Here is a 27,295-nt window from a genome sequence, read left to right as displayed (position 1 = left end):
CAGGGAAGAACCAGGAGCTGTAGGGTGTCTGGATAATTCAGCGCTGGTGCCTATGTAGCAAAGTAACTAAATGAGACTGCATAAATAGCAGTCCTAACTTTGGCCACTTAGCTGTGCGGGTGCCAATACTGAATATCGGCCTATACCCGCATTAAGCTCATCACTGAACTTCTGCTTGATCTCCTGTAATAAGGTCCAAACCTTTCCCAATCACCATCAGAACCCTCTCCTGACCCCTGATCACCATCCAACCCCCTCCTCCCGGAGCACCATCATAACCCTCTCCCACCTCCCGATCACCATCCAACCCCCTTCCTCCCCAAGCACCATCAGAACCATCTCCCGCCCCGATCACTATCCAACCCTCTTCTCCCCAAGCACCATCAGAACCCTCTCCCACCCCGATCACTTTCCAACCCTCTTCTCCAAGAGCACCATCAGAATCCTCTCCTGCCCCTGATCACCATCCAACCCCCTCCTCTCCGAGCACCATCAGAACCATCTCCCGCCCCGATCACTATCCAACCCTCTTCTCCCCAAGCACCATCAGAACCCTCTCCCACCCCGATCACTTTCCAACCCTCTTCTCCATCAGAACCCTCTCCTGCCCCTGATCACCATCCAACCCCCTCCTCTCCGAGCACCATCAAAGCCCTCTCCTGCTCCCTGATCACCATCCAACCCCCCTCCTCCCCAAGGACCATCAAAACCCTCTCCTGCTCCCTGACCACCATCCAAGACCCCTCCTCCCTGAGCTCCATCAGATGGTGTAGTCTCTGCTTAAGTGGGTCCAGGCCAATATTCAGCCATATAAGTATCTTATGCGAGTCCTAGGTAAGTAGCAGCTGGGACCCACATGGGTACTGACAGCTATCTTCAGACTGGTCAGACCCTGATATTCAATGCCGGTGCCTAGACATGGTCCCTGGCATTGAATATTAGAGCCAAATTCTGCCTGCAGTGGTCGGTAGTTAGAAAAAACTGCTGACCACTGCTAACCGATTATTGACTTTCTAGATACCTAATGTGTCTTTATGAAATAGGCCGAAAAAAAATCATCCACGGGCCTCCGCACCTGGATGATCTGCTATAAGGTTACTGTCTGTGTAGACTTTGTTTTAGAGTAACTGATAAAAGTGTAGTTATGTGGTTTCACCTACAAACTATAGTTTCCACTGTCTAAATCAGCCAGACCTCAGGACACATCTAGTTCCATCAGGTTTTCAGGATATCTGCAATGAATATTCATGATTAGATTTGCATTCAACTGAGGCAGTGTATGCAATCTATCTCATTTATTATTTATTGTGGATATTCCAAAAACCCGATGGCATTAGGTGTGCCCCAAGGACTGTGTTAGGAATGACTGGTCTAAATAAAGCAATTTGTATTATTTTACCTCTACCAAGCAGTACTCGCTTGGGAGTGGTTTGGTTTGGCTCCAAGTGAAAACACGATTTAATAAAAGCTGTTACTTTAGCTGGGTGTAGCGAAAGCATGTACTTCTGTTCATATTTTCCAAATGATGTGCAATAATGGTGCTCATTTTAAAAGTACTTAGACTTTCAAAGTTCCATAGGTTACTATGAAACTTTGTAAGTCTATGTGCTTTGAAAATGAGCCTCCACTTGTGATTTGCCTCTAATTGGCTTGTGGTCCCAACCTACTCTTTAAAGTATTAACAATTACTGTGTTGGCTGCAATAACACATGGATAAAGAATCCTGGTCCTGTCTGAAATTCATGTCAGTCATAACTGAGAAACAATTGCCAGACATGTAGCAAAAAATAGCCTCTCTTAATCAAAGTTATGTGGAACACAATTTCCTTAATTTGCCCCTGCAGAAATCTTATTACTAGTCGAAGAGTGTAAGGAAACAAAAATGCTTTTCATTTCACTCTCTGCTGTACATTTTCCAGTTTGGGTGACTAAAGCTGGCTTTGGGTGCCTATTTTTGGAAAAAAAAAAAAAGGAATTAAGATACTTTTGGAGAAAGTAGCCCACTGTGTACTGACATTCCAGATGTCCAAACTATAGTTGTACCAGCCCAAGTTTTTAAGCTTTCCATGCCAATGATGACCTCATGAGGACCAGCCTGGAGAAATAGAGACACAGTTCTCTGACAATCACCAAGAACGGCTCCTTCCTTTCATATTTCTATTGACTGATCTCCACTGTCCTTCTCTTTTCCTGTCTCGGACAAAATTAGGTCTTTATAATTAACAATTGTTGGCTTTTTTTAACTTGTCTTTTAGACTTTTCTTAGATCCTCTTTTTACCCCATGACATTGTGTTCCCTTTCCCAAACAGAACCCCCCCCCCCCCCGTCCCCCCCCCCCCCCCGTCCCCCTAAACTTGTGATATTTTTCTCTTTGTCATTCCTGTCCTTTTCCTTGCTGGCAGTTTCACTGCGGACTGTGGGAGATTTTACACTTGATTTGTTGAATCTGAACTCTTTGCTGTAAACTCTCACCACACAGAAGAAACTATCTTTATGAATGACAGAATGGACCTGGCCTGAATGGCGCTTTGTTTACTGTTTTCCTAAAAGGGGCCCCTCTATATTTCATCTGTCAGAGTTGCTTTTCTTTCTTTCAACAATGCTTGATTGTTTTCACAAAAATTCAGGTTCCATAGGCAGGAGAATTCTGTATTATATTTTCCTGCCAAATTCCGATCTCTGTTTTCCTTCCCCTGTGCTCACAAAGGGCTCATAACTTACTGTCAACTGTGAAGCAAACCACAAAGCTTCACTGTTACTCAGCAAATAGGTTCCACTGGATGATGCCTTGCCTGGCTGAAAAGTTTGCTTAACTGCAGCAGCAGAGGCAGAAGGCATGTTGGGTACAGTATCTCCCAAAAGGCCCCAACTCCTCCAAGTCCTTCAGTTTCTTTTCCGATTTTAAGTATTTAATTTGGTGAACTCGTACGACGACTTATAAATTACAGATGCTTGTGGATGGATATGCCGGCTTGGGACTTGGCAGAGATTAACTGAATGCGGTTTTCCGGCAGTGGCTTCCCTGGTGCTTTGGGAAGGTGTCAGAGGTGTTATGCCATCAAGTTCTGAAGTTCTGACTGGTTTGATAGGAGAACGTAGGACTGACGAGTGGAAGGACAACGGCTATATGTGAGTGAGTCCGTACGACTTTTCAAGTTCTTTAATATTACCTGTATGCGTGTAAGTGGTATATTTTTACAGAAAAAACAAAGTCACACAATTAAGAGCAGAAACCCAAATTCCACAGATGTATGGTTAATTCTAACGACAAAGGTTTTTAAACATGTTCTTGGTCAATGTTTATTTAAGCTATTGATATAATACTAGACAATACTTGAAACAAATATCCAACCCCAAATATACTTTTAAGGAACGTAGCTAAAATGTGCTACAAAGAGCGGCAAGCCATTACTCTGATAATTACATTTATATCTGGTAGAGATGACTTTGCGCTTCTAGGATTTGTAACAGAACTGAATTATATGTGACTTTGATGTAATGTGCCAGGAATATGATCCTCATTGGCAGCTCTCATAACATTTATTGTCAGCAGCACTGTAAAAACGATTCTAGTTCGAACGCAGTAGTGCGCTCAGATGTTTCCAAGCAGCGATGCTGAAAGCAGAATCAGGCTGTAGGTGAGTGCTGCCAAGGGCAGAGAAAGTGTTTGCTGACCCATTGTGTTGGCTTCCGTGTCCTGCCAGTTTCCTAAAGAAGACATGCTCTTGGTTACTTGTCGCTGAAACATTGAGTTAAGATATTATTTCTTAGTGCACATGAAAGCTTGTTCCCCTTTTTACTATTTATTACTTTTACATTCACAATGCAGTGCTGTACTCTGCTCATGGACTGCCTGTGCTGCAAGTGACAGCATCTCAACTAGTGCAAATGGCACTCTTGACTGTATTCTACAATCTGAAAAAGTGACAGCTCAGTATCACTGTTTATTAATAAACTTTTTCACTTATATCTCTGCTTGTATATCTCTCTGGGTATCAATTCTCCCACACTTATCTATCATCACGCATTGCTTTATCGTTAGATACGGAGAAGCATGACATGCTTTATGTTGGAGGGAAGGGAAATAGAGACAGAGCGGAGAATTCAACAACATCTTGACCACTGGTGTACCATTGGTTATATGTACAAGTCGATAGATAAATAGGCAACTCTCCTTATTGTGGCTTTCACCTTTGAAGGTGATTATCTGCAGACTCTGAATAGTTGGAATTGAAAAGTTAAAGGGCACATGACATTTTTATGGAAGCTTTCTTGGCAGTATTTATTCAGTAATCACGATTCACTTGTGATTCCGATAGAAGTTTACAGTTCCATAAATGAACTAAGACATCATTTGTACAGAATGTACCCATACATTTTGTTAGTCATTCTATTTTTTTTTACAGAAAATATTTTTTGTTATTATTCAGTTATAGAATATTACCCCTTTTTTCAGTTCTTATTTCTTACCTGCAGTGATTTGTGTTCAACCATGGCATGTCTGCAAGAAATATCAATAATTGAGTGGAAACAATTTGATTTTATTGTACTGTCAAGAGGAAATAATCAACGCTACACATTTTTTTTTTTTGCCTGCCTCTGATCTGTTATTTGCAGCAAACAGAAGTGGGAAAGACTGACAACATGTAGCCTAAGGCCAAAGGCAAAAGAGAAAGAGAGAGAGAGAGAGAGAGAGAGAGAGAGAGAGAGAGAGAGAGTCCAGGGTGCTTCCTCCTCCACTGGAAATCATATAAGTAAAAAAAACGCAAAGGTAAAAAGTGGTAGAACTGAAAGATCATATATGAAATAAAAAGAAGAGCTTACAACTAAAGTTGTGCTTGATTCTTTTGAAAACAGCCTGATTTCTTTTTGACGAAGGATGGTCCATGTGCTGATCTATTTTCAAAGTTAGAACAGGCAACTTGGATTTGATACTGGTAATGCTTTTTTGGTTCTGGATACATTCTATTGTAAGCTGTTAAGAAATGAAAAGTCCATCTTTTCAGTATTTCTTGCATGTTTCCAACTCTCTTCCACTGATCTACCACTGCATATTCATTGTAGCTTTATTTTCCCTTCTTATTGCTTCCACCCAACACTTTGCTTCCTGTGGACTATGTGGACAACAATCTTTTGACCATTTCTTGTCTAGGTCACTCAGAGGTTGATCCAATTTGTCAGCTAAGGCAGAACCAGTCCTGGTTTGTACTCCATTGATTAGTCTTCCATTTATTGGGGAAATCAGAGTGACAAATCTATGTATGCCATGGGGTTTGCCCCACTTCTCTCAAAACCACAATGAACCAAAACAAGCTGATTAGTAGCAACTACCAACAAAATCATTGGAAATCCTGCTTTAGGTTCTACATTTTGCTAGTTCCTCAAGTTTTTGATACTTTTTCTCACTTACGTTCCCCCACTGTTGTGGACTTATGTAACTTAAAGTATGACTGCTCTATTTGTCATCAGAAACAAGTTCTGATCCACTACATAAATTTCCATTAGAACAGAAAATAGATCTAATGTATGAATGCATATCTAGCATTTAGAAATAGCTTGAAGAATGACATTGGGAAGGGAAATTCTGAAAGCAAAAAGAGGGATTTAAGAGTAAGAAGACAGACAAAAACATGATTAAATTAAAGAGAGAGGGAGAGACATGACAAAGCATCAAATAAATTAGCAGTCCCAGAAGTTAACTTGCCTCTGGGATTTTCTTTTTCTAGGTCATTTTCTGTAGGTCCATTTTCTTCCTTGCCCTAATATATGTGTACCACCAGTTCCTAGATTTTCCGAAGTTCATTATGGTAGGAGTTTCTAAACGCAAAGAACAGATACTTAGCTTTTTTTATGGGGCCATTTACTAACAGTTAGTATGCATTAAGTGCTATAGGGCCAACAGGAATAAAACTGGCCCTGCAGCAGGTAGCATGAGCTTACTGTTAGTAAATGATCCCCTCCCTATATATTTGGAAAACTATGTTCTTTTTTTTATAATAGCCATGTTATAGTTTCAAATGCTTCACTAGTACAAAAATGCAATTGCAGAAATTACAGCTGTAGGTCTAAAGGAGAAACAGTGCCAATAGCAAAAGTGCTCATGCATTTATACTGTCTTGTTTATATGACATCTTTTCCTGTTTTCCCCTTGTACACCTCTTGTCATGCTACTAAGCCTCATTGCTGAATAATATCCAGGCAACTATAGTCTAATTCTAGCTGTTGAGGAATACATTCATTACTCTCATGAGGAAGCCAAAGAAATGTGTTTACAGTTTCTAGAGACTTAGATTTCATTTGGTGTTTTCTTCCTGGTATTTACGTTTGCACTGTGGTGAGCCTGACATTGGTGCCGGGCAAAATGGTGGAGGCTATTATAAAGAACAAAATTACAGAGCATATACATAAGCATGGATTAATGAGACAAAGCCAACATGGATTTAGTCAAGAGAAACCTTGTCTCACCAATCTACTACATTTCTTTGAAGGGGTGAATAAACATGTGGATAAAAGGTGGTTGATATTGTGTATCTGGATTTTCAAAAGGCATTTGACAGAGTACCTCATGAAAGATTCCTGGGGAAATTAAAAAGTCATGGGATGGGAGGTAATGTCCTATTGTGGATTAAAATCTAGTTAAAAGATAGAAAACAGAGAGAGTAGGGTTACATGGTCAGTATTCTCAATGTAGAGGGGTAGATAGTGGGGTTTGCCAGGGATGTGTGCTGGGACCACTGTTTTTAACATATTTATAAATGAACTAGAGGTGGGAATAACTAGTGAGATAATTAAATTTGCTGATGACTCAAAGTTATTCAAAGTTGTTAAATCTCAAGAGGATTGTGAAAACTTGCAAGAGGACCTTAGGAAACTGGGAGACTGGGCATCCAAATGGCAGATGATGTTTAACCTGAGCATGTGCAAAGTGATGCATGTGGGAAAGAGAAACCTAAAGTTATAGCTACTTGATGCAAGGTTCCACATTAGGAGTCACCACCCAGGAAAAGGATCTAGGTGTCATTGTTGATGATACATTGAAACTCTGCTCAGTGTGCAGCAGTGGCCAAGAAAGCAAATAGAATGTTAGAAATTATTAGTAAAGGAATGCAAAACAAAAATGAGAATGTTATAAATGCCTTTGTATCACTCCATGGTGTGACCACACTACTACTAATACTACTTATCATTTCTATAGCTCTACTAGACGTACACAGTACTGTACACTTGAACAGGAAGAGACAGTCCCTGCTCAACAGAGCTTACAATCTAATTAGGACAGACAAATAGGACAAATAAGAGATAAGGGAATTACTAAGATGGGGATGATAAAATAAGGGTACTGAACAAGTGAGTAAGGGTTAGGAGTTAAAAGCAGCATCAAAAAGGTGGGCTTTTAGCCTAGATTTGAAGACGGCCAGGGATGGAGCTTGACATACCGGCTCAGAAAGTCTATTCCAGGCATATGGTACAGCAAGATAAAAGGAACGGAGTATGGAGTTAGCAGTGGAGGAGAAGGGTGCAAATAAGAGAGATTTACCCAGTGAACAGAGTTCCCGGGGAGGAGTGTAGGGAGAGATGAGATTGGAGAGGTACTGAGGAGCTGCAGAGTGAATGCACTTATAAGTCAATAAGAGGAGTTTGAACTGTATGCGGAAATGGATAGGAAGCCAGTGAAGTGACTTGAGGAGAGGGCTAATATGAACGTAGCGACACTGGCAGAATATAAGTCGTGCAGCAGAATTTTGAACAGATTGAAGAGGAGAGAGATGGCTAAGTGGGAGACCTGTGAGAAGGAAGTTGCATTAGTCTAAGCGAGAGGTGATAAGAGTATGGATGAGGGTTCTGGTAATGTGCTCAGAAAGGAAAGGGCAAATTTTGGTGATATTATAGAGAAAGAAACGACAGGTTTTAGCAGTCTTCTGAATATGTGCAGAGAAGGAGAGAGAGAAGTCGAAGACGACCCCAAGGTTACGAGCTCATGAGACAGGGAGGATGAGAATGAGACAGGGAGGATGAGAATGTTATCTACAGTAATAGAGAATGTGGGGGGGGGGGGGGGGGGGAAGAGGAGAGGTTGGTTTAGGGGGAAAGATAAGAAGCTCAGTCTTGGTCATGTTTAGTTTCAGATGACAGTGAGACATCCAGGCAGCAATGTCAGACAGGCAGGCTGATACTTTGGCCTGGATTTCTGCTGAGATTTCTGGTGTGGAGAGGTAGATCTGGGAGTCATCAGCGTAAAGATGATACTGAAAACCATGAGATGAGATCAGAGTATCAAGGGAGGAAGTATAGATGGAGAAAAGAAGCGGTCCCAGGACGGATCCCTTGGGTACACCAACTGACAGTGGGATAGAAGTGGAGGAGGATCCACTAGAGTGTACACTAAAAGTACGATGGGAAAGATTAGAAGAAAACCAGGAAAGAACAGAACCCTGAAATCGAAGTGAGGACAGCGTATCAAGGAGTAGGCTGTGACCAACAGTGTCAAAAGCAGCAGATAGATTGAGAAGGATGAGGATAGAATAGAGACCTTTGGATCTGGCCAGGAACAGGTCATTGGAGACTTTAGCAAGCGCTATTTCAGTTGAATAAAGAGGGCAAAAGCCAGATTCAAGTGGATCAAGAATAGCTTGACATGAAAGAAAGTCAAGACAACTGTAGTGAGCAGCATGTTCAAGTTATCTTGGATAGGAAAGGGAGGAGGAAGATCAGGTGATAGTTGGAAGGACAGGTAGGGTCCAATGAAGGTTTTTTAAGGAGTGGTGTGACTACGGTATGTTTGAAGGCATCAGGAACAGTGTGCAGTTCTGGTCACCACATCTGAAAAAAGATATAGCAGAATTAGAGAAGGGCGATGAAAATGATAAAAGGATAGGGTGACTTCACTATGAGGAAAAGCTAAAGTGGCTAGGGCTCTTCAGTTTGGAGAAGAGACGGCTGAGGGGAGATATGATAGAGGTCTCTAAAATACTGAGTGGAGTGGTACAGGTAGACATGAATCACTTGTTTACTCTTCCCAAAAATACTATGACTAGGGGGCACACAATAAAGCTACTTAGTACATTTAAAACAAACCAGAGAAAATATTTCTTCACTCAATGTGTAATTAAACTCTCGAATTCATTGTCAGAGAATGTGGTAAAAAGCAGTTAGCTTAGCAGGGTTTAAGAAAGGTGTGGATAATTTCCTAAAAGAAAAGTCCATAAGCCATTAAAATCTGTTTTACTGTTTTGTCTCTTGCGACCTGGATTAGAAAGAGGATAGTGGGATTGATGGACCTTCGGTCTGTTCCAGTGTGGCAACGCTTATGTTCTTATGATCACCAGTTATGTGTTATTACAATGGGTGACAATTTGATTGTCCTCCATTAGAGAAACAAGTAATTTTACATTCACTAAGCTGTCAGGTAACACTAACTCACAGTACAAGGAGCTCCTGGCCATGTGGTTTGGCACCTATATTTAACTGCTTTGATGCTTGTGCAACGCTATTGAATCAGACAGACCTCACTGCTTGAAGACACAGCACAGAAGGGCTTTCATTAAATTAAAAAAAAAACAGTTATTGAACCGACAACCTTTTTTTTTTTCCTGTCTTTCATTTTACTATGCAGAGTTGCTAAATGATTTAGTGAAAGTTGGCTAGATACAGATATCTGTTTCATGGCCTAAGATGCCAAAAAAAAAAAAAAAATCACTGAAGTTCTGCACTTGGCTTGGGAATGAGTGCCAAAATATTTTAGAAGAAAACAAATTGGGCTGTAAGCCAAGTATTTTACCATATGCTCTACACGGTGACATGGCACGTGAAGCTTCTGTTTTACAACCGTACCCTTCTTATGAATGTGTAGTTCATTCCTTTCCCTGCACCGGTTCACAAAATTGCAGGAAACCGTATGCAGATTGATATTTTAATATAACGTATGTTGCTGTAGATGAAGGCAACTTGCAGATGTTATAAAGTATTACCATGGTCAAACAGTTTGGATATCTGAAGCCAGAATTCAGATGGAGAAAAGAACCACACTGAATTGATGAATTTTCTGTATTTTGAGGCCTTTACACTGAAATACACACTGATTCAGTGTGCAATTCACTAAGGGGTCTTTTTACTAAGCTGCAGGAAGCACTAAAGTGTGTGTACAACAGGTTAACATGCACTACTGCAGGGCACGCTCAGGCATCCCTTTGTAGTTTTTGCATGGGTATGGGTATGCTAATTAGCATGCGAGCTCTTACCACCTACAAAATAGGTGGCAATAAGGGTCAACGTACTAATGTAGAAATGATCACACAGCCATTATTGTAAAAGGGCCCTTGAGTTAATGAGATTAAATATGTGCTCAGGCTATAAGGTACATGCTAAATAGAACAGGGGCTCTCTCACTTGTGCATGAACTGCATCTCGAAATCTCTCATGCTAACTTTCTCAAAGTGAAAAGAAAGGTTAGCACTAGTGATTACATTCTCTGCTCCCCATCAGAGGTCAGACACCACAGATTTCATAGTGTGGGATGCATGCTTCATTCTCCAGGGCCTGATTAGTGTCCCCTCTGTTAAACAAGCCCACTTAGTATGTGTTCAGCACTGTGCGTATTCTATTGAGGGCCCTTTATTGTGGAATTTCTTAGCCAACTGAATTAGATTTAGGGATTAATCTCAGAGAATTCAGAAACAAACTTAAGACATTTTTCTTTCTGTTAACTTTGGAGAGTGTATTTTTATTAGGTGTTTAGCTTCTAGCTAATTCGAGAGTACAAAATAGCAGTGTTGCTTGGTATTTTTGCATGTATTGTGTTGACATTGTAAATAGCAGACTATGCTATAATATGTATTGTTGTTTGAATATGTTTACTGCTGTAATTTTCTATTGCTTATGTTTGGCTTATTATTCCTGTACACTGCCTTGGATGAATGTCTTCAAAAAGGTGATAAATAAATCTAATAAGTAATAAATAAAATAATAAATTAATAAAGGGGGGGAGAGTTATCAACATGGCCTACTGGGTTATTTTATCACAAGATGGGTTATTTTAGCTTAAGGTCTCATTCCATAAAATGGGACCCTGGGCTAAAATAACCTGACTTGTGGTAAAATGACCCGCCTCAACTATAGCTCACAATATCAACTTCCCATCTTATTGATGTCTGTTGGTTAACACCTGAAAGGAGCCCTAATTATCACATAGTGTGCAGGAGAAGTGATAATTATGCCACCATTCTAAAGGTCTAATTTAGTTTATATGCCTGTTTATTATTTTTATGTTATACTGTGATCTCTTAGAAATTGGGATACATAGAATCTAAGCATCCTATATAATAAAATGCACCTCCAACATTCTGACGCTGACTGCATGGCTGAGGCATTCCTGCTCTCTGTATCCATCTCCTGAATTGACATCACGTACTTCCAGGTTCGTCACAAGCAGAAGTGACCAACCACACGAGGTTGCTCGGCTTCAGAATGTTGGAGGTGCATTCTATTAAATAGGATTGGTCAGTTCCTTGAAACACAGCCAGAGCTCAGCGTCCTGCACAGTAACGCTCAGACACCAGAGAGAGAGAGAGGGGGAGGGGGCTGACATCAGAGAGAGGGAGGGAGGGGGGCCTGACACCAGAGAGGGGGGGGGGAAGTATCTCTGTCTCACACACACACACACACACACACTCTCTCTCTCTCACACACACTCTCTCTCTCTCTCTCTCTCTCACAGTCAATGTCTTTCTCTCACACACTCTATGTCTCACACTGTATCACATTCACTCTCTATGTGTCACACAGTCACTCACACACTCTCTTGGTCTCATACACTCAGTCTCACAGAGAGTCTGTGTCTCACACACACTCTCTCACACACACTGTATCTGTGTGAAACACACTCTCTCTGTCTCACACTGTGTCTCACATACGCCAGGGGCGTAGCCAGACAACAGATTTTGGGTGGGCCTAGGCAAGAAGTGGGTGCGCATTAAATGTTCTCCCCCCCCCCCACCAAAAAAATTATCTCAGCTGGTGGAAAAACGTTTCTTTCCACCTTGGCAATCTGCAGCAGGCATGCGCTGAAAACTGAGCATGCGCAGGTACTGATAACGTGGAGAGTGGCATTTTCGTTACCATCAGGGGGAAGTTTTCAGTTGGCAGAGCTTGGGATCCCCACCAGTTACCGCTAAATGTGTGCTACTGTTAGGTGGGCCTGAGCCCTAAGTGGGTGGGCCCTAAGCTATCAGCTGATTTCACTGAACACCCGGCTAATTTAACAGAAATGTTTATAATACTGTGCGCAGAAATTTTTGTAATACTGTGCGATACTTCCCCTGCCCCCACATGGATATTTTTCATGCCACCCAGCTGGCAAAAATTTCTGGGGAGAACACTGTAGATAGGTATGAGGGGGTACAGTATCTACTGGGGATGTCCACTCTTCGCTGAAGGATGGAAGCTCTGATCTGTGTTTGGCAAGATCTGAGGTCTTGGCCTTCTTCAGTTTTAAATATTAGTGTACTAGTCCTGCAAATACTAACTTTTAACACATAGCCAGAGCAGGTTCTAATATTATGGCCCAGAGGGCCTTGTGCTAATTTGCGTAAGGCTTTGTGCATATCATTTTGGACACTAATGTATGTGCAGGTTGTTTTTAATGTGGACAAACTATGGGTTATGATTGAGTTTAGCACGTATGCAGATTTTACATATATGCTAAACTCTAGCGTATAGAAACTCTGTGTACTGAAGTTTATATGGGATTAATATAATAAACTTTTTTTTTTAAACAATACTTTCAATTCTAATGATTTTGGCACCCAGTGCAGAAACATTTATGCTAATCTTTCAACTAAAAACAATTAAGTCCTTCAATATGATAAAACAAATTGTAGGTTAATGTCTATATATAGCACCCATTGTTTTTTTCCTGCAATTGTTAATTTTCTACATTTGTTTGTAAGCTCCATAACTTGCTTCCGAAAGCAAACGCTAATAAGTTACTGATAGACAAGTTCACAAGCTGTACTGTGCTGATATTGCTGGTAATTCACTATTGTTCCAGTCTATAAAAAGTCAATGGGCAGATCAGAGGTCAGACTTTTTGCAACAGAAAGAAATTGGATATGCAAAGACACATGGCATAGGACTTTAAAGGCAACCATTACAGAGAAGTTAATACCAACCAATTAAACAGAGGTGGTTTGCGTGATGTAACATTATCAGGACTAACAATTCATGAGTCAAAGCATTCCAAAGTATTTGAGCTCCAGGCCAATGAGCAATCTTAAGCTGCATAAATAAGGTGGCATCAACATTGTCAGCTAAGTGGTAGAAAATATATATTTTTTTTACTGCAGTGGGACCTGCTTCAGATTCTGGTGGGTTCCGTTGCTCTATTTCACCATATTATAATTATGTATCTTAGAATGTAATGAGGGCAGCCTACCCTCAAGCAGAATAAAGTTTGAGTCCAAGAAACTCCTGACACTTATACTTTCATGTAACATCCAAAATATAAATGAGTTCTTTTCAAACGACTGATCAAGAGTAAAACCAGAGCTCAGGCTTTTCTAGGAGCTTGGAGTTTAGCTTTATTAGAAACTCTTCTACTAAACTGCGTTAAACACTATTGTGCTCTTAATATGGGGAAAATGGCCCCATGCAGGATGCAGTAAGGCATTTTGCATGAGTTTTGCCATTTTCATGCACTAACCACAAGCTCCTCAGTAGTCAACTGCATTTGATTGGCCAGGATTGTCACCTGACTGGTTAAATGCGGGATAACTAGCTATCCGCTGATATTCAGCGGTACATGGCCAGCCTTGTACTGCTGAATATTGCCAGTTAGCAGCTAGCCAGTTATATCTGATGATATAACAGGCTATCTGCTGATTTTTAAAGTCAGACCGGCCAAGTTTGGCAGCCATATTTGGCCATGTGAAAACCTGGAATATCTTTGGCTGGTCTGACTTTAACCAGCCAGTGCTGAATATTGGCTTAGATGGTTAAAATCTGACTGGCTAAAGTTAAACCAGATATTCAATGCCAGTCACTGCAAATGGCCTGGCATTGAACATCGGCTCTCAGCACTGATTGCGGGAGTTACTGGTCTAACTCCTGTGGTCTGAAAAATGGCTTCGATATAACAAAAGAGAGGGAACGAAGTACAAACTAAAGTCCAAACAAAAAAAACAGCACCACGGGCCTTTAAATATGGAACACAGTTCTTTAATGAATGAGCCTTGACAAAAAGACCCGACACGGGCCGTGTTTCGATGACTAGCACCTGCGTCAGGGGTCACAGTGATGACGTGGAAAACTTGGGGAATAACTCGAATATATTCCTCTACAATATATTATTACTTACCCCACGTCTCATATAGTAAAAGCTACAAAGCACCAAGGCACTTTCACTTTCTGTATCACGTCATCACTGTGACCCCTGACGCAGGTGCTAGTCACCGAAACACGGCCCGTGTCGGGTCTTTTTGTCAAGGCTCATTCATTAAAGAACTGTGTTCCATTTTTAAAGGCCCGTGGTGCTGTTTTTTTGTTCTGAAAAATGGCTTCAACATATTTATTTATTTTTATTTGGGGGGGGGGGGGGTGAGAAGGGGTATGTTGGGCAGAGAATGACGTTAACGCACACTAACTGAATAACACTGACTTAATGTAGGGGCCCTTGGCACCGCCTAAATAGGATGCAGTAAGTGCTCCCACATTAATTTTTTTCTGTGGCTGCACGCTAATGCTAACAATGGTGCATGGCCAGGAAAAGATATAATTTGAAATGACTGAATTTATGGCTATACTAGAAATGGACTTAGTGAGCAGGAAAGTCCCATGTTAGGATACACTATACGTATTTAATAGCACAGTTTAGCAAAAGCCCCCTTAGTCCATCTTAAAAAGATATCTAGGAGAAGTGTTTCCATTTCCCATTTTCTCCCTCAGCTTTCTATATAGGAGGCACTGCTGCAATAGAGAAAACATATATATTTGGGCTGAACTGGTGGCTTAGTGGCCATTCAGTTCCCAATTAGCTGGAACTGGGAGTGCTGCAAAGGCAGCATTCATAGCCCCTGGGAGACTGACACCTAGTGGCCAGATCCAGGATCCACGATTACAGAGTTCTGGATCAAGCTCTGGGATATAGATCAGCCCCATCTAAAGCAGTATTTCTCAACCCAGTCCTTGGGACACACCCAGCCAGTCAGGAGGCAGTGCATGCAGATCTATCTCCATGCATATTCTTTGTGGATATCCTGAAAATCCAATTAACTGAGTATGATCCAAGGACTGGGTTGAGAAGCACTGATGTAAGGAATTGTTACTGCCTTGACTAAGCCAGTGGCTTTCAACCCAGTCCTCAGGGATCACCCAGCCAATTAGGTTTTCAGGATATCTACAATGAATATACATGAGAGAGATTTGCATACCAAAAAAGGCAGTGCATGCAAAGCTATCTTGTGCATATTGATTGAGGTTATCCTGAGAACCTTACTGGCCAGGTGGTCCCTGAGGACTGGTTTGAAAACCTCTGGACTAGACTATGTATGTTAGAGACAGTGGTGTGCTGGAGCTGGCTTGCACCGGCTCACAAGAGCTGGTTGTTAAATTTTTAAAGTTCTTGCGAGCCGGTTGTTGTGGCAGGCAAGCTGGCTCCCAGGGGTGGCGCAACCCGGTGGTAAGTGAGGTAAGCATGGCAGGAGGGCGCCACAAGCCATGCTTACCTCATCCCCCGCCGCTCTGGGGGGTTTAAATTGTTGATACCTCCTTCGCAGCAGCCACAGTTAAAGCCCATCTCTAGCCTTCCCTTTGTTCCCATCAGTGTCCCGCCTTCTTCTGACGTCATTTCCTCTTTCCGCGAGGGCGGGACACTGACAGGAAATGAAAGGAAGGCTAGAGATGGGCTTTCACTGCGGCTGCTGCGAAGGAGGCAGGGGAGCGAGGAGAATTGTTGAGTGGGTGTGGATGGCTGGAGGGGGGGGCAGGGGAGAGAGGAGAATTGCTGGGTGGGTTTGGAGGGCTGGAGGGGGGCAGGGGAGAGGAGAGTTGCTGGACATGGATGGAGGAGAGGGAAGGGAGAGAGAAGAAATGCTGGACATGGATGGAGGGGAGGGAAGAGTGAGGAAGGAGATGAGATGAGGGAAAAGGAAGAGAGGAGAAAAACTGCACATGGATGAAGAAAATAGGCAGAAGCTGGATCCACTGGACAGTCAAGTCTGTGGAGGACCCAGCTTTTATTTACGGATGTAGGCAAGAAATGAAGAAGAAAGGCGAAAAGTAAAGAAATAAATGGAAAGGAAGCCCTGGAAACGGAATTAAGAGGACAGATAGCAGCAGAATCGGATAGTGGGCCAGCATGATTAGAAAAAGAAAGTCACCAGACAACAAAGGTAGAAAAAAATCATTTTATTTTCATTATAGTGTTTGGAATATGTCCACTTTGAGAATCAGGTGCTCAACATTAAAAGTTTATATTTATTTACTCATTTATGGCATTTTATCCCACATTAAACATGAATTAGATTGGAACCTGGGATCATTATTTTTTTTTTCCTGGAGTAATGCACACCACTGGTTAGAGAGGATGTGAAATCTCCAGATCCTTACAAATGAAAGCTTCTGCCACCAGATCCCTGGTCCTGCCTGATCTGGAAGCCCAATAGGAAAATAAAAGGTCAAAAAAGTGTAAAATATATTTAAGGAACACTTCTGGATTCCATATAAATGTGATAGTAATATAGTAAGTGACGGTAGATAATGACCTGTACAGTCCATCCAGTCTGCCCAACAAGATAAACTCATTTACATGGTATGTGATATTTACATGATATGTGATAAAAGTGTTTCACTTTTATCACATACCATATGATAAAAGTGTTTCACTTTTGTTTTCTGTTCCATTCCAGAGAATTTTTTCAACTTCTATTATTAGCCACTTTTTATCCAATTAGGGATCCTTGATGTTTTGTTCTGCTGTTAGTTATCATAAAAACATAGAACCTGATGGCAGATAAACACCTCATGCAACCCCCCTTACTTATTTGTTTTTGCATCCTGTTAAGATCTGATTAATCTCTGACTTTACTCTGGTTTCCCCACAGCTAAAGATCTTGTTCCTGGCCCAATATTTCTTCAGTTCTGCCACAGGTTTTGCCTCCATCACCTTCACTGGGATGTTTTTCTACACATTGTCCACCGTTTTATAAAGAAACATTTCTGTGTGTTACTCCTGAATCTGCTCTCAGCACACCTTTCTCTCTGATCATGACTTCTTGGTTAAGAACTTCCTTTCAACTGAAAAAAAATTCTTTCCTCTTGTACACTATTTGTACCACTGAGGTATTTGAAAGTCTGTATCTTTCTCAACCCTCCTTTCCTCTAGAGAAGGGGTAATACAATAACCATATCAGAGACAAGTGACACCATCCAGACTAACCTACACTATGACCAGAGCATAAACAACTGAAGAACAACCAGAGAGAGAGAGAGAGAGAGAGAGAGAGAGAGGTCATAACAATGGAAGCAATTCTATTCTTCTTCTTCTTCTTCTTCAAATGTAATCTTAACATGTCCACATGTAGAAAGTAGCAGTAATAGTGTTAGTAATAGTGTTAGAAGGAAGAGAGAGAGAGAGAGAGAGAGAAATACATTTGATAAATAGAAAGTCTGATATTTTCAAGACTACTATGTTTCCACTGAACCATTTTTTTCCCCTTGATAAAAGCATTTTGGTAATATTAGAGGAGATGGTAGGTAAACCTGACAGGACACCTTCAATTCACTTTTGGTATCAGTTCAGCCATTTTTTTTTTCTGCCTCATGATAAGATGTGAAGATCTGCAACCTGGATTTTTTTTTTTTTTGCTTTATATAAAGCACACATACTTAATTTAGAGGAATCTTTCCTAAAATAATTAGCAATTTTAAATGAATCCTTGGGTGACCTAGTTAAATCCCAGTGGAGGAGTAGTTAATGGTTAGTAGAGTGGCCTGAGATGATTCCCACTGCAGCTCCTTGTGATTCTGGGCAAGTCACTTAACCTTCCATTGCCCCAGGTACAACTTAGTACCTGTATATAATATGTCAACCACTTTGATTGTAACCACAGAAAGGCAGTATATCAAATCCCATCCCTCTCCCATTAAATATATAGACTTTCCATTATCTTGTTACAAGCAGGAAAGGAGTCGAACAATTTAAATGGAGACACAATATAGAACATTAATACATTTTAATGCATATTTAATGATTTGAAAAAAATGTTGCCAATGCCTATTATGTGTAACTCCTAGTGTGTTACAGATCTGATAATAACACTTAACATGAAGTCTAGACATTTATTAAAAAGCTGAATAAACATTTAGAAATTCTTCACCGGTGTAATACAAGAAGAAATATCAGTTTATTTTCACTAATAGCATCCATCTATGCCGGATTCTCTCCTTCTCTAGATATGGATGCTTATGCTTTGAATGGTATAGTAAATCAGTCTTATGGACAATCAGATTGGTTATTTGCTTCACATTTACAAATGTCATTGTTTAAATAAATCCTTATAGCAAGGGTATTATTTTAAAAAATAGTAAATACTAGGAGGATTGGGGTCCAATTATGGATTAATTTATATTAACTTGATTAATGTGTACATTTTGCATAAAATCTGTCTATCAGCAGAGAAAGAATAGGATGCATATTTATTTATTTGTTACATTTGTATCCCACATTTTCCCACCTATTTGTAGGCTCAATGTGGCTTACATAGTACCAGAGAGGCATTTGCCGACACCGGTGTGAACAAATACAAAGTGATGTTGTGGTAGGTAAAGTTCGTGTGGCACATCCACATTAGAGAATCATACAGCGGGAGAGTTGTGTTATGTCCATTACGTACTTTAGTTTTGTTGTGTTGCAGAGATCGGGCATTTACATTGGATCGGTAGGGTATACCTTTTTAAACAGGTTAGTTTTTAGCATTTTACGAAAGTTGAGGTGGTCGTTTGTCATTTTCGAGGCTTTTGGTAATACGTTCCACAGTTGTGTGCTTATGTAGGAAAAACTGGATGAGCAAGTTGATTTGTATTTAAGTCCTTTGCAGCTTGGGTAGTGCAGATTTAAATATGTTCGTGTTGATTCGGATGTGTTTCTAGCCGGTAGATCGATCAAGTCTGTCATGTATCCCGGGGCTTCACCGTAGATAATTTTGTGAACCAGGGTGCAGATTTTGAAAGCAATGCATTCTTTGATTGGGAGCCAGTGTAGTTTTTCGCGGAGGGGTTTTGCGCTTTCAAATTGTGTTTTTCCAAATATAAGTCTAGCTGCCATGTTTTATGCGATCTGAAGTTTCTTTAAGGTTTGTTCTTTGCATGCCGCATAAATACCATTGCAGTAGTCAACGTAGATTAGTACCATTGACTGTATCAGGTTGCGAAATGTATCCCTCGGGAAGAATTGTTTCACACGTTTGAGTTTTCACATTGTGTGGAACATTTTCTTTGTTCTGGATTTCACTGGGCTCTCTAGTGTTAAGTTGCGGTCCATTGTAACGCCGAGGAGTTTCAGGCTTTCTGAGAAAGGGAGGGTATAATCTGGGGTGTTGATACTTGTGGGGTTGTCCGTGCTGTGTTGCGATGTGAGCATGAGACACGTGTTTTTTCTTTGTTGAGTTTTATTTGAAATGCATTTGCCCATGAGTCCATGATGTTCAAGCTGAGCTTGATTTCGTTGGTGATTTCTGTCAATTTAGTATTGTAAGGAATGTATATTGTGGCATTGTCTGCATAGATGAAAGGGTTGGGGCCTTGGTTGGATAATGACTTGGCTAGTGGGGTCATCATTAGGTTGAAGAGGATCAGAGATAGCAGTGATCCTTGTGGTACTCCACAGTCTGCTTTCCATGGTGATGATATGTTAGAGTTTGATTTTACTTGATATGTTCTTGTGGTTAGGAAACCCTGATCCAACTAAGTATATTTCCACCAATCCCGAAGTTATCTAGTAATCTTATTAATATATTATGGTTTACCATGTCGAATGCACTGGACATGTCGAATTGAAGGAGAAGGATGTTTTTGCCTATTGCTATTTCCTGCTTGAATTTGGCTAGGAGAGTGAGTAGTACTGTTTCAGTGCTGTAGATGGGGGTGAAATCCTGACTGTGATTCGTGTAGTATTGAGAATTTGCTTATATAGTCTGTAAGTTGTTTGGTTACCATGCTTTCCATCAGTTTGACTACCAATGGGATAGATGCTACTGGATGGTAGTTAGTGATTTCATTTATATTTTTCTTGGTATCTTTTGGTATCGGGGTGAGCAGGATATTGCCATTTTCCTTGGGGAAGAGACCTTGCTAAAGCATGTAATTTAGGTGGGATGTGAGGTCTGCTATGAAGCAGTCAGGGGCGGATTTCATTAGGTAGCTGGGACAGATATCAAGTTTGCAGTGAGTGTTGGAGAACCTGCTAAGCGCTTGGGTAACTGTTTTGACGGTGAGGAGTGTGAAGTTTGACCAGGTCCGGTCTGCCGGGTATTCTCCAATGGTTGGGTCCAGCTCATTAAGGAAGTTTTCGATATCAGTGTTGTCCTGAGGTAGCGTGTTGCGTAGGTTTACAGTTTTTTCATTGAAATACTTAGCAAGTTTATCTGCAGATGGGATCTCTGTGTTCGTTGTAGTGACCTTGTTGGTGTCTAGGAGTTTGTTCACGAGCTGGTATAATTTCTTCACATCTTTGTAATCAGTCCTTATTTTAGTTTTATAGTATGACCTTTTGGTCTGTCTTATTGCGTATTTGTATTTTCTTTGTATTTGTTTCCATGCTTTGAGTGTTTGTTCATCTTTTGTTTTTTTCCATGCTCGTTCGAGCTTTCTGGATTGAGTTTTTAGCTTTTCCAGTTTGTTGTTGAACCATGGTATCGAGTTATGCTTACTCGAGGTTCTTGTTCGTAAGGGTGCTATTTCATCTAGTATGCTTTTGCATCTTTTATCCCATTCTAAGAGGTAGTATCGGAGTCCGTTTGTGCTGTCCATTTGTTGTTGTATATCAGTTGCCAGAATGTTTTCGTGTCTACTTGACCTCTTGTGCTGAAGGATGTGTGTTCTTGTATTCTGTGTAAGCCCTTCTTCCGCCAGTGTAGGAATACATTTAGTTTGTAGTGATCGGTCCAGGGTATTTCTAGGGGTTTTAAGTTCTCTCAATTAGTATTATTTTTTAAAGTGGTGTTCAACAAATACCAGTGCCACTAATGCTGAATATTTGGATAAAGCAGTCAGTGCTGGAGGTTACCTGAATAGTGGTAATGTCTAGATGCTTACAAGTGCTTCCTGCATTTCTTTGTTTTGAGGGAGCATTTTCAATTCAGAACTCTCCCATTTGGTCTTGACACAGATCCTCACACTTTCACTAAGGAGAAGGTAGTAGTGCTGACATTTCTTCACAAGGAGGGGATAAGAGTTCAACCCTATCTTAATGATTGGTTAATTTGGGCAGACTAGGAACTAGAGCCCAGAAGAGCAACAGCTCGAGTGGTCTCCTTTCTGCAGGGTTTCAGTTGGACTGTCAATTTTGCAAGAGTCCTCAAGTACATGGTGGTTTGTTTTAATACCCAATAGGGGTTAGTCGTCCTTCCCCAGGCTCAAGTAAGCAAACTTCAGTTCTAGCTCCAGGCCTTCTGTGCTTTCTAGCACCAAAGGTTTAGGATTACTTGTAGTTGCTGGGGTCTATGTTGGCAACCTTGGAGGTGGTGCCATGGGTCTGGGCCCACATGTGTTCCCTTCAGTTTGCTTTGCTGGTCTCCTTAGTCTTACCAGTTTGATGTTCAGCACCTCTATCTCCAGTTTTCTGGAGTGGTTGTTGGTTCTCTACCATCTACTCAGAGATGTTCTTTTGGACTCTCTAGTGTCTACAGATGCCAGCTTTAGGGGCTGGGAAGCTCATTACTAGAGAGGTTAGCTCAGTGACATTGGTTGCTGGTGGAAGCCAAAGGGTCCAACTGTCACCTGGAAGTGAGGGTGATCCATCTGGCATTACTACACATCCTTCCTCTTCTTTAGGGTTGGGTGGTGCATGTTCTGTCCATCAATGCTATAGTTGTGGCATATCTCAACAAGCAAAGGGGATCAAGCATGCTGCAATCTCCTTGGAAATTGATGAACTCTGTGTATGGGCAGAGGTGAATCTCCCTGCTATCTCTCAGCTCTTATGGTGGGAGTGAGCAGTGTACATACAGACTTTCTCAGACATCAGACTCTTGTTTCCAAGGAATGGGAGCTCAGTCAGGTAGTCTTCCTGCTGGTGGTCTGATGTTTGGGTACTTCAGCCTTCAACTTGATGGTGACTTGGCACAATGTCAAGTGTCCCAGCTCTTCAGCTGGCAGGAGGGAGCCTGGGTCATGCAGCCTGGATGCTCTGGTGCAACCATGGTGTTGTAAACTCCTGCCTCTTTACATAAGAACATAAGAATAGCCATACTGGGTCAGTATCCTGCTTCCAACAGTGACTAATCCAGGTCTCAAGTACCTGGCAGAAGCCCAGATAGTAGGAAGATTCCATGCTACCGATCCCAGGGCAAGCAGTGGCTTTCCTCATGTCTATCTCAGTAGACTATGGACTTTTCCTCCAGGAACTTGTCCAACCCTTTTTTAAACCTAGATATGCTAACTGCTGTAACCACATCCTCCTTGGTTTTTAATGGGTCGACTGCTTCACAGGATCAAGAGGCATCCATTTCTAGTCATTCAAATTGCACCAGATTGGCCTCACATACCTTGGTAAGTGGATCTTCTTTGCCTCTTTCTTTGTGCTCTGCTTCTCCTGCTGAGAAACCCAGGGATTCTTATTCAGAGCACGATTCTCATGGAAGATCTGAATCCCTTCTGGCTTACAGCATGGCCTTTGATAAGGCATTTTCTCTGTTGAAAGTGTGGAAGTCCTCCACTTCCTTGGTTTATGTCAGGGTCTGGAAGGTGTTTTGAGTCCTGGTGCTGTAATCAGGGTGTTTGCCTTTGGTGAGCGGACGTTCTAGCCATTTTGACCTTTTTACAAGGAAGCCTTGATCAGGGTTTAGGTAGTAGCACCAACCTGTTTCAGAGGCAAAGTGGGTGGTTTCTCTGTTGCGGACCATCATCACATTTTCTAAATTGATCTAACACCTGGTCTGTGCATGATGGCAGTGGGATCTTCAGTTAGTCCTGTCAGCCCTTGCTAAGTCTCTTTTTGAGCTTTTGAATTGGATTGTTCTCCTTAGAAGATCTCTGAGCCTCAGGCACATTCTTGTAGACATCCTTATTTAGTTTTTTTTTAATTGTGATTTATTAACCGCCTTTTTGAAGAGATTCATCCAAGGTAGTGATTTAGTTTCACTGAGGACTGTTTCCTCCTTTCTCACAAAGATGGTTTTGTCTTTTCACTTAAATCAGGCAGTGGTCCTGCCTTTCTTCTGAATGTCCATAGCATCCGGTTCTTCTCAAATCCTTTCAAAGTGTTACCTGAAACTGGAAGCAACTAATCTTTTTTGTCTATCAGATTATCTTTTCTTCCTCTTCTATGGTCCTCGTGTTATGCTATTAAGGCAGTGATTCCGAAGCCTATCCTGGGGGAACCCCAACCGGTCAGGTTTTAAGGATAACCACAGTGACTATTCATGAGATAGATTTGCATACCAATGAGGTAATGCATGCAAATCAATCTCATGAATATTCGTTGTGGATATTCTGAAAATGTGACCAGTTGGGGAAAGATTTGGGAATCACTGTTCTAAGACATTGATTACACATTGGATTATGTTTATTGAGTTAGCCCATATTCTTCAGGGTGAGCCAGTTTCTCAGGGCCTTAGAGCCCATTCTATCAGATCTCAGGCTATGTCTTGGGCAGAAGCAAGAGCTATGACTACCAGGGATATTTGTAGGGCAATGATATCATCTTCTTTGGATTTGTTTGTCAAGCATTTCAAGCTTGATATCTAGGCTAGGTGGGACTTTTCTTTTGGCAGGACAGTCTTAATTCTTCCCATTGGGATAACAAGAGCTTTGGTGCATTCCATAGGTCTGAAGTGGTCTAGCAGGATGATAAAGAATATGAAAGTCCTTGAATCATGACAGACCAGTCTAGGTCCTGCCATGGAAGATGGAAGAATATTGCAGTTTCTTGTGGCCTTGGTCTGCCACTGGTGAATTTATAGTTTCTTCTCTGTTGGAAACATCCTCCTCTTTCTTCACGGGGTGGGGTTGATTTTTTTGTACTTCTGTCCTTAAATGTTTTCCAAGTCTTTTAGCTGCTTTGGCATTAGCATACTAGAATGTTCCTAGCTGTCTCTTTCCTTATAGCAATGTTGTAATTGGAATCTTCAAGGTCTCTGCCTTCATCTGCTGGTAAGGAACCATAACCCATACATCTGGATTACTATAGTAGGATTCAAAGAAAGGAAATTAACAGTTAAGAAACATATTACAGCTTTCTGGATGCTGCACCAATTTCATAATTTAGGATAAACAGGGGCTCATTAAAAAAAAGTCCAAACAACGTCATAAGATGGCAGAAGACGTCTCTATCTCAAAAACGTCCAAGCTGTTCTTTTTGGCACCACGGTTTTAGATGTTTTACTTCACAGTTCATCCAAATTTAAGGGGGGTGTTTGATAGGGCATGGGTGGCAGCAAAATATAGACATCTTTCTGCAATAATGGAGGAAATCCCGGCAGACCGCTCATGGATGAAGTTCACCCCCCTCACCACTGAAGAAGTTTCTCTGACGATCTCCAAACTCTCCAGATCTAAATGTCATCTTGACCCCTGTCCCAACTACCTAATGAAAGATGCCCCTGTGCATTTATTACAGATCTTACCTCCCACCTCAACTTCCTGCTACAACAAGGCTCATTCCCTACAGAACATGGTAACATACTACTTACATCAATACCCAAAAACCCCAAGAACTCAACAAGCGATATTACCGACCTGTCGCTTCTATCCCCTTACTTATCAAACTCATGGAAAACAGGGTAACCTCTCAATTCAACGACTATGTTAACAAATTCTCCATTCTTCATGAGTCGCAATCAGGATTCCGCCCTGCCCACAGCACTGAAACTGTGCTACTCACTTTAACATCTATATTCAAAAAAGAAATACCATTCGGTAATAACATTCTTCTTCTACAATTCGACCTATCCAGTGCATTTGACATAGTAAATCATCACATTCTAACAAAACTTCTGGATAAAATAGGAATTGGTGGTAATATCATCAAATGGGTAAAAGGATTTATCACAACCAGATCTTACCAAGTTAAATCAACTTCAACAATCTCATCTCCATGGTCATCAGTTTGTGGTGTACCCCAAGGATCTCCTCTATCTCCAATCCTCTTCAATCTTATGATGATCCCCCTGGCTAAATCCCTGTCTAAGCATGGGCTCAACCCTTTCATCTATGCTGACGATGTCACTATATTCATCCCCTTCAAATCCAATCTATCAGAGATCTCCAATAAAATAATCACTGGCATGAACATCATAACCTCCTGGGCCAACGCCTTTATGATGAAATTGAATAAAGAGAAAACACAATGTCTTATCCTCTCATCCCAACACTCTACACTCCTTCCAACTACTCTTAATATCCCTGATGTCACTCTCCCCATATCCAACAACCTGAAAATTCTGTGGACTCTGAAACGTATTAAACCATATCTCCCCCTGAAAACTTTTCGTAACTTGGTACAATCCACCGTATTCACCCACGTGGACTACTGCAATAGCATTTTCATAGGCTGTAAGGCTCAAATCTTGAAAAATCTTCAGACTGCCCAAAACATGGCAGCCAGACTCATTTTTGGTAAATCACGATTTGAGAGTGCAACATCCCTTCGTGAACGACTTCACTGGCTCCCTATTAGAGAATGAATAAACTTCAAGGTCCACACTTTGATTCACAGGATCATTCATGGAGACTCCCTGAGCTACATGACCAACTTGATCGACCTACCCACCAGAAACACTTCAGAATCCTCACGAAATTACCTTGACCAGCACTATCCCAACTGCAAAGGTCTCAAGTACAAATCTTCGTTTGATTCCAACTTCTCCTTCAAAGGTAGTCAACTCTGGAATGCTCTACCCAGACCTATCCGTTCTATCAAAGACAACCTACCCTTCAGAAAATCTCTGAAAACCCATCTATTCAAGGAAGCTTACCCAAACGCCTCGTCCTAACCCTATTATCCCATCTATTCATCACCTGATCCTGCAACAACGGCTATAACTCATATCACACCTCCTCCAATTTTCCCTATACTTACCTCGACCTTTTCTCTAATTATCTCTATCTAGCCTAAAACTAGCTCTTAATATTATTACTATTATTAATAATAATATTATCTAGCCACACACCTCCATTATTCTGCATCTCCACTACTCTGCTAAGCTTTACCTGTTTTTCTCTACACTTTGCTTTGTAATCCTTTTATTACGTAAGCCGCATTGAACCTGCTATGAGTGGGAAAGTGTGGGGTACAAATGTAACAAATAAATAAATAAAATAAATACATAATGGAACAAAATGAAAACAACTAGGGCCAAAATTAAGATGCTTTTGGCTAGATCTGTTTCAGTCATGACTAAGTGGCCAAAAGGTGCCCTAAATGACAAAATGACCACTGGAGGGACTAAGGCCTAACGCCCCTTACTCCCCTAGTGGTCACTGACCCCCTCACATCCTCCTAAGATGTAATAGTACATACCAGGCTCTATGACAGCTTCAGATATGATGGCCATTTTTATTAGAGCAGCAATCAGGTCCCAGGAGTAGCCTAGTGGTAAATACAATGGACTGTAGAGAAGAGGACCTAGGCTCATGTCCCACTCTAACTGGTAAACTTGTGGTGGAATAGGTGACACCTGCAGGCATAAGGGCTATTGAAGTGGTGTACAGTTGGGTACAGTAGGTTTTTAGTGGGTTTTTAAGGGGGCACTGCAGTGAACTTCATGTAAAAGGTCCTAGGTACACATTTCACCATACAATATAAGGGAGTAATGGTGAGATTACACAGTACCTAGGACCTTTTATGTGAAGTCCACTGCAGTGCCCCTTAGGGTGCCTCACTGCTGTGCTGGGATGTCGGTGTGACCAGTCTATTAAGAATGCTGGCTCCCCATAAATCCCAATGGCTTGTTTTTGTGCATTTTCCCCTTGGACATAAGGGGGAATTCTATAACAAGCTGTGAAGGTTTAGGCACCAAGATGCGCATAAATGATGGCATTTCAATCATTTCCATGCTTATTTGGGTATTTACATACATAAGTGAC

General features: G+C 41.3%; 1 protein-coding gene across 1 annotated transcript in view; it reads left to right on the top strand.

The window, feature by feature from the left end:
• Positions 1-3,072: 3,072 nt before the first annotated feature.
• Positions 3,073-27,295, top strand: part of SOX6 (SRY-box transcription factor 6) — an 802,914-nt gene continuing 778,691 nt past the window's right edge. Inside the window, exon 1 of the mRNA XM_030201055.1 lies at positions 3,073-3,130. The gene's annotated coding sequence lies outside the window, so the exon portion shown is untranslated. The remainder of the gene's footprint in view (positions 3,131-27,295) is intronic.

This window comes from Microcaecilia unicolor, chromosome 4, assembly GCF_901765095.1.
Source record: "Microcaecilia unicolor chromosome 4, aMicUni1.1, whole genome shotgun sequence".
In the NCBI taxonomy this organism is placed as follows: Eukaryota; Metazoa; Chordata; class Amphibia; order Gymnophiona; family Siphonopidae; genus Microcaecilia; species Microcaecilia unicolor.
This window is presented reverse-complemented; position numbering and strand designations above follow the sequence as displayed.